This window comes from Phyllostomus hastatus, unplaced genomic scaffold, assembly GCF_019186645.2.
Source record: "Phyllostomus hastatus isolate PE091 unplaced genomic scaffold, TTU_PhHast_1.1 phas_contig_37, whole genome shotgun sequence".
In the NCBI taxonomy this organism is placed as follows: Eukaryota; Metazoa; Chordata; class Mammalia; order Chiroptera; family Phyllostomidae; genus Phyllostomus; species Phyllostomus hastatus.
In genome coordinates this window covers 11014100-11026919 of record NW_025333867.1, presented here as the reverse complement: position 1 = coordinate 11026919, position 12820 = coordinate 11014100, and the positions used below count along the sequence as shown (strand labels likewise).

General features: G+C 39.2%; 1 pseudogene; it reads left to right on the top strand.

Annotated features, from left to right (window-relative positions):
* The first annotated feature begins 310 nt into the window (after window positions 1-310).
* On the top strand, window positions 311-11258 carry LOC123820746 (annotated as a pseudogene).
* The last annotated feature ends 1562 nt before the right edge of the window (window positions 11259-12820 follow it).

Here is a 12820-nt window from a genome sequence, read left to right as displayed (position 1 = left end):
CCTTTCATATCATATTTTTTCTTTCTATTCCCACCTCCAAACAAACTGACCTGCCATAGGAGGTATGAACTTTGAATCCTAAAATTTCCATATATTGAGATAAACTGATTTGCACTCAGCTAGCAAAAAGGTCAATAGGAAGCAAGTCGATCAGAAATACCAATGAAAACAGTTCCAGTTGTTATGGATTCTCTGGAAACTTTTTAAGCTTTGGTGTATATATTACAAGTCGTCTCTATGCTGGCAAGTGTCCTGTCAGCTCCTGCTGCTCCATTTTCCTAATTAACATGTCCCATTACAAAGTTGAGGTATGTCCCAAAAGGTCAAGCCTCCATCCAAACAAGGAGAGTATCATTGTCATTCTTAGCAGGTTAGGCGTCCATGCACAAGGGGCATGATACCAGTATAGTCTGGCCCCTTGCTGAATTGACAATACTGAGCCTGAGTGCTCTTTGTGGATCTCAAAAGAACAGCATTTGCTGTAAGGCCAGGCTACCCATAGTCAGAGAGAAGTGTTCTGGCATTCTAGAAGGGCGTTTCTCTCATTACTAGATTGTAGGTCATCTCAGATCAATTCTGGTGTAATTTGCTACTTTGGGACAACAAGGAAATAACACATCAGTCTGAATTAGAAATATGCCAAATTTGTAAGCCTGACTACAAACCATCCCAGAAACACAAAGCATCAGAATTAGAAAGGGCCTTAGGAATTATTTAGTCCAAACACATGTTTTTACAGATAAGAAAATAGAAGTTCAGAGAGATTCAAGGAGTATTCTTCCTAAATTACTTCATGAGCTTAGAGATGAAACCAATGCTGGACTCCAAATATGATTTTCAGCTGAGTTATCAGTAGGCAACATGTGGTTACCTCCCTATTTGTTGCTAATTGTCTCCTTAATGAATGCTTGTGACATTCATACATTTTAGTCTCTTTTTTATTGTGGTACACTACATAGAACATGAAATTAACTGTTTTAACCATTTTAACTGTACATTTTGGTGTCCTTAAGTACATTGTTGTTCACTATCATCATCATTCAAACACAAAACTCTTTTCATCTTTCAAAACCGAAAAATCTGTATCCATTCTCTCTGTTCCCAGCCCTGACAACCATCATTCTATTTTCTGCCTCTATGTGCTTGACTATTCTAGGAAACTTGTATAAGTAGAATCATACAATATTAATCCTTTTATGGATGATTTACTTCACGGAGCATTATGTCTTCAAGGTTCATCCATGTTGCAGCATGTGTCAGAATTTCATTACTTTTTATGGCTGAATAATATTACATTGTATTTATATACTAAATTTTGTTAATTCACTTATCCATTGATAGACATTTGGCTTGTTTCCACTTCTTGGCTTTTGTGAAAATTATTGTACAGTTAGCTGTTCAAGTCCATGCTTTCACTTCTTTTGAATAGTTACCCAGAAGTGGAATTGCTGGATTATGTAGTAATTCTACATTTAAATTTTTGAGGAGCTGCTGTATTGTTTTCCATAATGACTTCATCATTTTACATTCCCACAAGCAATGCACAAGAGTTCAAATTTCTCCACATCCTAGCCAACATTTGTTTTGCTTTTGATAATAGCCACTGTAATGGGTGTGAAGTGGAATTTCATTTTGATTTTTATTTTCATTTTCCTAATAATTAGCAATGTTGAATATCTTTTCATGTGCTTAGCCTCCACTTATAATCCATATTTCCAATGGCACCACTTTTCTGTGCACAGTTTGCAGCAGGCCACATAAGAGCTATGGCTCTGGAGCATGTGTCTACCTGAGAATTTCTTGAGGGGCAGTTTGAAGTTGAAAGACAGTCCCCTGTGGCAGAGAGAGATGAGAGGATTGAGGGCCAGGGTTTCTTGAAAGCTGGTGGCAGTGAGTAGAGGTCAGATTATTGTCTTGTTCTCCTTCCCTCACTACTGAGGTGTTGTCAGGGGCAGATTCTGGAGGTTTACTGAGTCATACAACATTGATGGCTTCGCTTACCTCTGCCCCTTCTTGTTGATGCTTACTGCCAGTTCAGTTCCCCTCTCCTACAAATTAAATTATGCATATAAATGTTTTGTGCAAGTATAAAGAGTTATTAAATAGGAGGTACACTCTAGCCTTAGACAACTCTAACACCACTTTGTCACTTATATCCAGCTGCAAAATAACCTTAAAGACACAGCCACTCTTTCTATTTTCTCTCATGCCTGTCTCATAATCATCCTCTTTCCTTCTCTGCCTTCCTCCATTCTTGCCACCTCCAACTCTTCCTCCCTCCCTCCCCTCCTACTCTTCCTTCTTTTTCTTCTTCCCTCCTCCCTGATCATTTTTCTCACTGTCCACTGAACAAACCATTTATTTTCCTGCCTCTGGACTTTTGTGCCCTATTCACCAGCACTGAAATATCTCTCATCTACTTCTTAAATTGCCTAATCCTAACTGTCCTACACATATTTGTCTTTCCTCCTTTCGGGCGCTTTCCAGGCCATTGAAATCCTCAAAGCTCCTTCTCCAGATACTTTAGATCCCATTGGCCTTCACTCTCAGAACACATGGTAGTGAATTGTTGACTTCTGCACTAGATTGCACCCTTATTAAGGCAGAGAGTATGTCTCACTCATCTAGAGAGGTGGGAAGCAGAAAGAGCCCTTGTCCCAGGGCACAGACTTGACATCTACCCGCAGCCCTGCTGTTTGCTAGCTGTGGAGTTTGGGTTATTTTTCTCATTAAATTGCAAGGAGGTGCTACTAAATGATCTTTATCATCATTCCCTGCTCTGATGTCTATGATCTTTTATCTCACATATTGTGGCATCAGCTTCATAGACCTTTATTGTGTTGACTTCTGTGCTCTTATACTACTGGCTATAATGTACAAAATAATGTCAACTCTGAAAATGCTCACTGTGGTACCAATGTCCAACATCCAAATGCATATTTTATGTGGGTCACTGGCCTATAAATAACCCTTGTTTTGGTGCTTAGAGCTCATGAGCTACAATCTGTGTCCTTGTTATAAACATGCAGACTAAAAGAACATGTGAACCCTAGAGAAAAGCATGGATACTTTGTTCTACCTTTAAATGTGTATACAGATACTATAAAAAGATTCCTCCTTTAAATGAATTGAGTTGGGCAACATTTAAAATACCCAGTCAATTAATTTTAGCTACTTGAAAATTGTACAATCATATTTTCCAGGCTTATTCTAGAGTAGTATTTTTTGGCAAATAATATGGATTTAAATATATGTATAATATATATTATGTATATTATATATAATATATATACACACACATATTTGTTTATATGTATAAATAAATTACCAAAACTAAGTGGCTTAACAATATAAATTTATTATCTCTTAGTTCAGTAGGTTAATGGGCTAAAATCAAGATGTCACAGGGCTAAAGTCCCTTCTGGAGGCTCTGAAGAAAACTCCTTTCTCTGACTTTTTGACCTCCAAGAGGTCATCTACATTCCTTGGTCTATGGCCTCCTTTCTTAAAGTCAGCAACATTGCATCTCTCTGACTTATCTTTCATTGTCACATCTTTCTCTCTTCCCACAGCCAAGAAAGATTCTCTGGTGTTAAGGATCCATATGATCATATTGGATTTACCTGGATAATCCAGATGGGGATATGCTAATGTCTTTCTTTCTCCCATCTGCAAGGTTCCTCTTTCTTTCTTTTTTATTGTTGTTCAATTACAGGTGTCCTCATCCACGCCCCCCACCCCCGTCATTACTCTCCCCTTCTCTACCCATCCACCACCTCCCAGTTTCAATCCCCCCACACACATTACTTTTGCCAAGGGTCTTGATACATGTTCCTTGACTTGACTCTTCTCCCTTCTCCCCCCATAACCCCCCACCCCCTGCTTCTCTTGTTACCACCAATTTGTTCTTTATTTTCATGTCTCTGGTTCTATTTTGCTCACTTGTTTATTTTGTTGATTAGGGTACACCTATAGGTAAAATCATATGGTATTTGTTTTTCACCACCTGGCTTCTTTCACTTAGCATAATGCTCTCCACTCCCATCCATGCTGTCACAAAGGATAGGATATCCTTCCTTCTTTCTGCTGTGTAGTATTCCATTGTGTAAATGTACCATAGTTTTCCACTCATTTACAGCCATGGGTCCACTCATTTACAGGCAGGCACTTATGCTGTTTCTAGCACTTGGCTATTGTAAATAGTGCTGCTATGAATGTTGGGGTGCATAGGTTCTTTTGAATTGGTGTTTCAGGGTTCCCAGGATATAATCCTAGCAGTGGAATTGCTGGGTCAAAAGTCAGTTCTATTTTTAGTTTTCTGAGGAAATTCCATACTGTTTTCCACAGTGGCTTCACAAGTCTGCATTCCCACCAATACTGCACTAGGATTCCCTTTTTTCCACATCCTCTACAACACTTGTTTGTTGATTTCTTTATGATGGCCATTCTCACTGGTGTGAAGTGGTATCTCATTGTGGTTTTAATTTGCATCCCCCTGATAGCTAGTGATGCTGAACATCTTTTCATATGTCTCTTGGCCCTCTATACGTCCTCCTTGGAGAAGTGTCTATTCGGGTCCTTTGCCCATCTTTTAATTGGATTGTTTGTCTTCTTAGTGTAGAGTCATGTGAATTCTTTACATATTTTGGAGATCAAACCCTCATCTGAGGTACTTTTTATGGCAATGCAAAGTTCCTCTTTCCACATAAAGGAGCTTTCAGAGATTCCAAGAATTAGGACATGAACATCTTCGGGGAACATTTTCTTCTGCCTAGAAAAGGGTAGGAGGGCAGGTGGGCCAGGCTACTTACTAGCTACTACTTTTGGGAGTTCTTAGAGTTTTCTGCTTCTGTCTAGATCAGGTCCATGTTTATCTTCTATCCCAAAAGTTGTTTCTCTCTGCTATTACATGTTATCCTCATAATTTAAAGTCAGGACCAGTATAAGATATGTTATTTTTTGATCCAGAGACTATGCTAGCTGTGCATATGGATTTGTGAGCATCAGATATGATTCCTGGCCTTACTGAGAAGTTTTTCCTAAGTGTGTCAGGCAGTATCCCTGGTTCATTGATTTTTCTGGACCTTTCATAAAATAACCCAAATATTACAGACTTTTCCATACCTTTTCCAAGGAGAAGCTTGCCAAGTTATCTCTATGGGAACAATTGAGACAGAGTAATTGCATATTCATGCCCTTAAGCATATGGGGTGTGGCATGAGGTAACCCATCCAGAGAAAAGGTCAGGCATCTCTTAGTGCATCTATCAGAAGAAGAGAACCCATCCACATCTTCATAATATTGAGCATCCCCAAGATGAACATGTCCCCTGGTCTTTCATAAAAAGCCTATCTCACCCTCACAGACAGTTGATATCCAAATGACTTGTTTCTCTTGGAGGCAACCCCCACACACCCTGCACAATCCCATTGTGATCTCCAGTCTCACTATCCAAGGCCTACTTATTTTGTCTAACTCTTAATTTCTCTCTTCATTTGTATGCTTGTCAGCTCAAAGTACTTTTTGTTAACTGATGTTTTCAAGACCATTACAAGAAATGTTACTTTCCTCCACTATTTTGTGCTTTGGTCAATGTAGACTTTTTTTCCTCTTGAAACTTCAGCTCCACCCATTTTCTTCTGAGAACCATTATGAGAGTGACAAGAAAAATATACTTCACTTAAAGCTCATGATATCATACTATACTTATGATTTTTTCTTTTGATGTAGGTAAACATTTGACAAAGTAAAACTATCACAGACTCACAACTCATGTTATAAAATCATTTCACTTGCAAGCATGATTGCTTGAGATTATTTTTCCACTTCTACCAAACAGATTTTTCATGAGCTTTCACATTTTGTAACAAATATTTTTCACTTAGTATTTTTACTTCCTATTTGTAGCACTGACTCAGGGAGGTGTTTTCTAATTGAAATGTGTTTCAGAGTGTTCATTCTTAAAAATGTTTTCCCTTAGACACAAGGTGCTTTCTCTTAGCAGCTCAACCTGCATATTTTGAATGAGTATTGACAAAAGCCTATCAGTGAAGTGAAAGCTATCTTGAGATGTGTGCATTTGCCTGCTTCTATTTAGCACCACAAACCAAACCAGAGATATCACTTATTTAATATTTTCTGGACATATTCTAAGGATATTTATGGTACATTTCACTCAGGTGTATGTCCTCAGTGACAGTGTACCTCAATGAAAGTTGTACCAGGAGGTCACTCAGGAGTTTTGCATCATAGAAACGTTTGATGAGAAATCCAGCCAAGCTGTGGGGATCTGCTTGGAGCTTTCAATTCTTAAAATAATCCTGAGAGGTAAGTAAGTAGAACACTGAGATCTAACAAAGTTAAATTATATGCCAAAGACTACAGCAAATTAATGTGTGTCAGAGCTAGACAGGTCTCCCAGAAATGACTCCAGTCCCCTTTCCCATATAAATTGTGGCTCCAGGGCCCTCCAAATAATGGAATTTGCTACCTTAAAGTCACTGAGGAAGTGAGCCCAAACAAGACTTCCTCAACCCATTCATCATCGGAGATGCCTGCCAACCAAACTAGGCATGTCCAATGGTGAATTAAATGTGCAGAGTGGACTTAACAGTGTAAGTGGCCCACATGGCACAAAACTAATTTTGTGCATTGAGAGTAGGTTGTAGAACTGTTACACTCAATACAAAACACTGAGCTACTCTAACCATGTTCACCTTCTTCATGAACAATTAAGGGAGGACAGAGGGGTGAATTAATCAGTCTAATCTCAGTGAGCAGAACCCTCCCACTTGAAGATATATAATTATAACATCTAAAACTCAAAGGACACACTGAACTATGGCATGTCAGTGACTGTTAATGCATTTAGAACCATCAGGAATCTTGTTAATTGTTTATATGATGAAGTATTTTGCTCTTCAGTTCAACATCCAGGAGTGTGTATGTGTGTGGGAGGGTGCACACACACAAACACACACTTAATTAAGGACCAACAAAACAACTTCCTCAAGAGCTTCCAATGAATAAATTAATCTAAAGACAAACATCAGAACTTAAGGAATAAAGGAAATAAATAAACAATAAAGAAAATAAAGGAAATAAATGGACCCACAGTTGTCATGTTTGTTTACCTTGTTACTATTTACTCATATTATGGCAGTTCCATAAACTCTCTGATAATAATCCCTCCTATCCAAAGGCTATAAGGACAAATCATTGTTTTAGCGACTGAATAAAGGTCTTAGAGGATCTCATGTGCAGGGAAAGTCTCCAGTTTCCCCATCTACAAAGTTATTTATAAAAAAGAAGGGAGAAAGAGAGAGAAAGATGATTTTGAGATTTAGATTTTCAAGATCACATGTTTATTCAACTATTTGTTCCCTCATTTATTTAGTCATTAAAACTATACATGTGTCAGGCACGGAGCTAGTGCAGAGGGGAATACAGAACATTGAGCCCTAGCTACCTGACAGTTTCTGATCTAGTAGGACCCATAAGATAGTTCACAGATTGTTATAACAAAACAGAGTAACTGTCATAATAAGAGGTATAAGCAGCATGCCATGAGAAGACAGAAAAAAGTAACCTATTGTGCCTGATTGAGGGAGAGAGCAATGGCTATCTGGAGATAATAGTCCTTGAGATAGGTCTTGATTTGTAAGTTCTGATAAGTCAATGTCTGGGAGGAAGGATACTATAGGGCAACCTTAGGCTGAAGGAAATACATGATGAAAGTCAACAGAGCAGAGATAAAGCATAATGTTACATTCACCTGTGAGTACATAGAGATTGGACTGTAGACAATTCCTTGGGTGTGGGGATATATATGCTTGAGTAATCTAATGATCCCTCAGTTTTCACTCACTCAAGGAAGTTTTAAACATTTACATTATCTTGATCTGTACTCTATTCTACAAGTGGTTGTTTCTTAAAATTCAGTCATAGAGTCCATCTGCCACAGACTGATGCTCTACTGACCGTTTCAGACATTAAAATTGAAGATAAAAGAGTAAATATCAACTGGATCCAGCCAAAACAACACTCCTTCTGAAGGCCAGAAATGAGGTTACAAAGAAAGCTCCTAATAAACACTTCAGGTAAATGAGTGGTCATAAATGCTAAATATGTTTTATTAATATGTTTTACTATTAGTTTCAAAGTTAATGTATTGTGGGAAGAATGGAATCCTAATTAAAACCTTTTTCTCCACTTTTTAAGACAAAATGATTCTTAACTTAGCAAAATAGAACAAGCAAAAATGTTTTAGAATGAAGCAAATACCCTAAACACATCCTAGGAAGAATTAAAATTGCAGTAAGGAAGCATATCAATTTTATTTAAAGGAAATTTATTTAACTCCATAAAGTTTAGACTATGAACATTGAGCAGTGGAAAAAATAAATTCTGAGAGCTTTATTCAAGGGCAGATTCATTTGTAACAGTCTTTATAAACTCAGGATATGAGTTTAAAACTTTTTGCATTTACATTAAGTTGGTGACAAAGCCACCTTTGGATTTTCAGTCCTTCTGTGTCTGACTGCAAGAACCAATGTACTGGAAGGTCACCAAACTACTTTGAGGTAGCCGTAGATCCGTATCCCACCTCCAATATGTTCATCTTTTAATAGCAAAGAGGGTCCAGGGAATAAACCTACCCCAGTTAGAGAATATTTGGCTTTAACTTTCAGGTAAAAATCTAAATGGCTCTATATTCTTTGGTGAACATTCTAGTCTTGCTCCCTCAGGATGCTTGTGTGTGACCGAGAATACAAATTTCACTCGTTTTAAACCTCTATGTCCCAGATCTGAATCCATCTGTTTCAGGTGTGAGCTGAAGTAATGTCCATAAGCACTTCATATTTTGGGCTAATTTATGTGTTCTGTTTCTCTGGATATACACAAGAAATTCCACTCAAAATTCTCCCATATTTAAAATGGGAAGAAAAAAATCTGCTCTTTGGGTTACCATGAAAAGTATGCTATTAATTTAAGAAATTCATATTCTCTAAAACTGTGATGATTTATTTAGGTGTAAGTATCACATTAACACTCACATTTACAAGAACAATTGGAATGTTCATTAGTAAGGACTACATTTACTTTTTACAGGCAACAGGAATCCTTTGTGTGAGTAATGTTTCTCAGACTTTTATTAGAAATGTTTGTGCCTGCCTGTAAATAACACATGTAAATTTCCACAAAGCACATTCATTTTCTAGTTCCTGATGTAAATACTGTATCAACATTTATATTCAAAGCATTGATTTAGTAGTATTAAATATCACTGCTGAATCAGGATAAGATTAATTTCTTGTAATTCTTCCTCATTGTGCACAGAAGTACATATTTTAAGGTTTCATAACACATATGTATCACAGCATTACAAGTATTTTTCCCCAGTGTTATTGAGAAATAATTTATACACATCTTTTTAAGTTTAAGGTATACAACACAATGGCTTGATTTACATGTATTGTGAAATGATTACTTTAACAGGCTCAGCTAACATTCATCTTCCCATATAGCTATAAAAAAAGAACAAACAGAAAAATTTTTTTCTGTGGTAAGCACTCTTATGATTTACTATCTTAACTTTCCTATGTATTGTATAAGAGTTAGCTATGGTCATCATGTTTTTGTACATTACATCTTAGTACTTACTTAAAACTGAAAGTGTGCACATTTTGATTACCTTCCTCCAATTCCCTCTGCTCCTACCCTCCACCTCTGGTAACCACATGTCTGATCTCTTTTTCTATGAGTTTTTTTTTTAATTTTAGATTCTACATATAAGTGAGATCATAAGTATTTGTCTGTGTGTGATTTATTTCACTTAGCAGAATGTCTTCAAGGTCTGTCTAAGTCCTTGGTTTTATTTTTTTATTGCTGTATGTTATTTTACTGTGTATTTATACCACAACTTCTTTATCCATTAATCCATCAATGAACACTTAGGCTGTTTCCATGTCTTGGCTATTATAAATAATGCTGCTATGAACATGGAGGTGCAGATAATCTTTTCCAGTTAGTGTTTTTGTTTTCTCTGGATGTCTTTGGAAATGGAATTGCTGGATTATATAGTAGTTCTATTTTGAATTTTGTGAGATCCTCTCTATATATTATTTGCCATAGTGGCTGCACCAATTCATAATCCCACCAAACAGTCAATGAGGGCTCCCTTTTTTTCACATTCTTGTCAGCATTTATCATCTCTTATCTTTTTTTATGATGGTCATCCTAATAGTCATGAGGTGATATTTCATTATGGTTTTGATTTGCATTTCTCTAATGACTAGTGAGGTAGCTTCTGGAACAGCAGAGACCTGTTTGCGCCCCATTGAGGAAGCCAAGCACACTTGCACCAAAGCCCAATGTTTCACCCCCGGATGTGTCAAGCTTGCCTGTAAAAAGTGATCAAGCTCTCTTTGGAGGTGTCTTTTATTTTTTGAACATTTTGAGCCAGCGGAGCTGCCTCACACTGTGCTCAGAGCTTCCTCCCCTATGAGATGGCTTTGTGAGATATTCTCTGCAGAAGGGCATCATGGCCATCTTCCACAGCTTCACCAACCCTAGTAAAATTCCATGAGGAATTTTCAGATTCATTGTCAAGCTGAAAATAATTCTAGTCACAAGATTCATATATCAAACTTTGAACCTAGGTGTAACCAAGCAACTGTGCTGCAGAACCTTTATAGACTTATTTACTCACACCCAGGGAACTGGCTGTCCATCTGCAAGTCTGATGACAGAGCCCATGTTAACTGGTGTCTGAAGCACATGGAGAAGGGCTCAGAAACCAGGCAGTCTAGATCTACTGGTAGGTGAGGACCTTGTGGTGGGGATCTACCAGCAGAATTTCCTCAAGGAGCCTTCCAAGACCTGGGTGCGTAGCCTGCTGGATGTGGCTATGTGGGACTACCCAAGCAACATGAAGTGTAAGTGGCATGAGGAAAACAACATCCTCTCCTGCATGCTGGCCGTGTGCAAGAAGATCGCACACTGCATCAGCAACACTTTGGCCACGCCCTTCTGCATCCATCTCACCTAGGGCCATGGGCCTGCTGCAGGATTAGGAGACCAGCAGCAAGGTGACACCCAACATAGTCAACCTGGACATAGGGCAGTACCAGAAGCTAAGGTGTGAGAGCCCAGGATTCTCTCATTTCAACTCTTCTCATCAGAAGTCGAAAGCACACACAGCCACTGGTGACTGCCCTGCTGGGGTGAAGATGGTGGGCCCTGCCAGCCACACATAGGGGAGAGGGATCACAAGCCAGCTCTAGACCATCTCCAGCCCGCCAGCCACTCGCCCTGGTTCTCTGGTTCTCCAGCTGCAAGGCTGTCCTCTCCATTTCCATGGCCCCGAAGGAGGGGTACAGCCCTTTTCCACCCCTGTCCCAATGATGGCACTTTTTCAGTTCCTGGAAAAATTACAGTTCCAGGCTGCTCTTCCAATTGCGATCTGGTAACAAGTGATCACCTGGATGGTAAATGCAGCTTCTTTGAACACTGCTTCAGCCATAAGGAAATGCTGTCTCACAGATGAAAAGTCACTGGGGTTGGAGAAGACTCACTAGGGATGACTAGTGAGTAGTGAACAGCTTTTCATGTATCTGTTGGCCTTTTGTATAACTTTGTTGAAGAAATGTCTATTCAGTTGGGTTTTTCCCCCCTTTTTTGAATTGGGTTATTTGGGACTGTTTTGCTATTGAGTTATGAGTGTAACAGGGTACAGCCAAGAGGGGGACCCCAAATAGGGATTTATAATGGGGTCCAGAACTCGAGGTGTCCAGGAAATATTAGAAAAACATACAAGATGTCCTCACCACCACCACCCCCACAAGGCTAAGCTGGGGGATGGGACACATGAAACAGAGCCATTGGGAGTTGTGTTGTATAGCAACAGCTTTGCAGCTAACCTCTGGCATGGTCATTCAACATATCTATAACCTTTAACTGGTTTCACAGATATGTTAAATAGCTGTGGCCATGCTTTGAGCCAGGGGGGATGGAAGTGACTTCCACCCAAGATGTAACTAGGAGGCAGCTCCCCCGGTTACAGTGCCTGCGTGAGAGGTTGGAGGAGGTTGGCTTCATGCAATGGGACCTCACCTGCCCAGACTTACAATGGCAGCCCAGTAAAGCTGGAAGAATTCAGGAATGCTGGCTGGTATAACTGATTGTAGGGGAAGTCAGAAATAGGGCTGCAGGAAAAGATTGGCTGGGATATTTAAACCCAGACAAGGCAGCCATGTGAGGGAGAACCATGCAGCTTAGGCAGAGTGGGGACCCTGTGGCTTTGGAGTGCTCCCCTTTGCCACATGGCTTAGGAAGCAGGAGAGACTTTGCCTGGAAGAAGAGGGGTGAAAGGACTCTTTCTGGTGGGCCATGAGGAGGTGCCACATGGCTTTGTATTAACTGGAGATCATGGTCGTGACACAGCTGATGATGCTGGGAGCCTGAATCACAGCCTTCTACTTTTTTTCCTGAGATACAGTACCCCAGGCTAGGGCAGAAGGAGAAGAAAGGACTGTGTGCATCTGTGGGTATTCTAAAGGACCTGAGTATTTTAATGAAGACATTTACTCACTACTCTAAGTCTGTATAGCTTTCAAATAAATATTTCCTTTCCTTTTCACAAATCTCTGGCATTGAGACATGTCTTTCCTCTAGCAGCAGGCATAGAGAACCTAGTAGGGGGTCCTTTCAGTAATAGTATATTGTATACCCACCTTGGGTCTGTTCAGTAACATGAATGCTTTATACTCTTTGAGGTTCAACCCTCATCATATATACGGTTTGCAAATATTTTTCCCAT